A 2,698-nucleotide genomic window follows, 5' to 3' on the forward strand; every position below is an offset into this window, starting at 1 on the left:
TGAGCAAGAACAGGACCCCATTTCTATCAAAGATAGAAAAAATTAGCTGGGCATGGTGGCACATGCCTATAGTCCCACCTACTCGGGAGGCTGAAGCAGTAGGATCATTTGAGCCTAGGAGTTTGAGGTTGCAGTGAGCTGTGATGATGCCACTGCACTCTACCCATGGCAATGGAGCAAGACTGTCTCAAAAAAAAAAAATCATATTTGAAGTTCTAGCCAGTGTAATAAGTTAAGAAAAAGAAATGAAAGATAGGCTGATTAAAATGGAAGAAATAAAACTGACTCTCATAAAAGAAAACATAACTATCTACATAGAGAAATCACAAAGAAACAACAAAAAAAGCCCATAGAATGAATAAGTGCATTTAGCAAGGTCACAGAATACAAGGTTTGTATTTTAAAATATTATATTTCTATCTACCAACAATGGACAAGTAGAAATAATAAAACATTTTAAGTACCATTCACATTAGCATCAAAAAATAAAATAGTTATAAATCTAACAAAATATTAATATATTGAATCTCTCTGCTGAAAACTAAAAAACACTGATAAAAAAAGCAAAGAAGACCTAAATAAGTGGAAACACAATTTAATGTTGTTACTATGCTAATCTTCCCTAAATTGACCTACTGACTTAATTAAGATCTCACCAGAAATTTTATAGATATCAACAAGCTGATTCTAAAATGTATAAGAAAGAACAAAGAATTTAAAATAACCAAAAATCACTTTGAAAAATAATGAACAATGTTGGAGGGCCCACACTATCTGGTTTCCAGACTCACTGGCAAAAGGATAGTCACATAGATCAATGAGACAGAATGGACAGCCCAGAAATATTTCCATACAAATATGATCAATTGATTTTTGACAAAGGCAATTAAACAGTGAAATAATAGTCTTCTCAACAAATGGTGTCAGAACAATTGGGCACACATATGCACATATATTAATCTCAACCTACACCTATCACTTCATACAAAAATTGACTCAAAATGGATCACTGACAAGAATATAAACATAAAACTATAAAACGTTAATGAGAAGGTATAAGATAAAGTCATTGGGACCTTGTGAGCTTGAGTTGGGCAGAGAGTTCTTAGATATGAACCAAAAGCATAATATATGAAAGAAAATAATGAATAACATATGAAAGAAAATGATGAATTGGACTTCAACTAAATTAAAACTTTTTCTCTATGAAAGACACTGCTAAGAATATGAAAAATCAATCCACATTTACAAATTACATGTGTGATAACAATCTTGCCTCCACATCATAGAAAGAACTCTCAAAACTTAATAATAAAACACGCAACCCACTAAAAATTTAGCATAAGATTTGAACAGACACTTCAACAAAAGTGATGGAAACAGATGGCAAATAAGTGCAGGAAAAGATGTACAATAGCATTAGTCATTAGGGAAATGAGATACTACTACACATCCTCTTCTGGAAATACTAGAACTCTCACACACGGCCTGTGGGAATTCAAAATGGTATGGCCACTTTGGAAAGCAGTTTGGCAGTTTCTTTCTTCTTTTTTCCTTCTTTTTTTTCCCTTAGAAATGGGATCTTGTTCTATCACCCAGGCTGAAGTGCACTGGCACAATCATAGCTCACTGCAGCTTTAAACTCCTGTACTAAAGCTATCCTCCCACTTCAGCCTCCTGAGTAGCTAGGACTGCAGGCACATGCCACTACTCCCAGCTAATTTTCTTTTCATTGTTTTAGAGATGGGGTCTGGCTGTGTTCCACAGACTGGTCTCAAACTCCTGGCCTCAAGTGATCCTCTCACCTCATCCTCCAGGGATGCTGGGATTACAGGCATGAGCCACAATACCCAGTTACTACAGTTTCTTATAAAGTTAAATATATGCTTGCCAAATAACCCAGCAATCCCACTCCAAGGTACTTACCCAAAAGAAATTAAAATCTGTTGTATTAGTTTCTAGGACTGCTGGAACAAATGACCACAAACTTGGTGGCTTAAAACAACAGAAATTTATTTTCTCAAAGTTCTAGAGACCAGCAGTCCAAAATCTAGTGTTGGCAGGGCTGCACTTCCAGAGACCTTAGGTGAGAATTTCTTCATGCTTCTTCTGGCTTCTGGTAGTGGCTGGCTTCCTTGGCTCATGCCTGTCTACCTCTGTCTTCATGTCATCTCCTCTGTGTGTGTCTTCTTCTCTGCGTTTCTCTTATAAGGATATATCATTGGATTTAGGACATACCTGTCCAACCCAGGATGATCTCATTTAAGATTCTTATCTTAATTACATCAGCAAAGACCCTTTATCCAAGTAAGATAAGATTCATAGTTTCCATTGATTAGGACATTGACATATCTGTTTTGGGGACCCTATTCAGCCTACTACACTCATCTTCACACAAAAATCTGTCCATGAATGTTTATAGAACTTCTATTCATAAATGCCCCAAACTGGAAACAACCCAAGTGTCCTTTAATGGATAAATTAATAAATCAACTGTGCTCCACCCTTACAATGTACTACTACTCAGTAATAAAAAGAAATGCATCATTCATACATGCAACAACATGAATAAATCTCAAATGCAGTATGCTGAGTAAGAGAAGCCAGACTCAAAACTACATGCACCTGACATTCTGGAGAAAACAAAACTACAGGGATAGAAAACAAAACAGTCATCAGAGGGTAAGGGCTGAAGGAA

This window comes from Microcebus murinus, chromosome 4, assembly GCF_040939455.1.
Source record: "Microcebus murinus isolate Inina chromosome 4, M.murinus_Inina_mat1.0, whole genome shotgun sequence".
In the NCBI taxonomy this organism is placed as follows: domain Eukaryota; kingdom Metazoa; phylum Chordata; class Mammalia; order Primates; family Cheirogaleidae; genus Microcebus; species Microcebus murinus.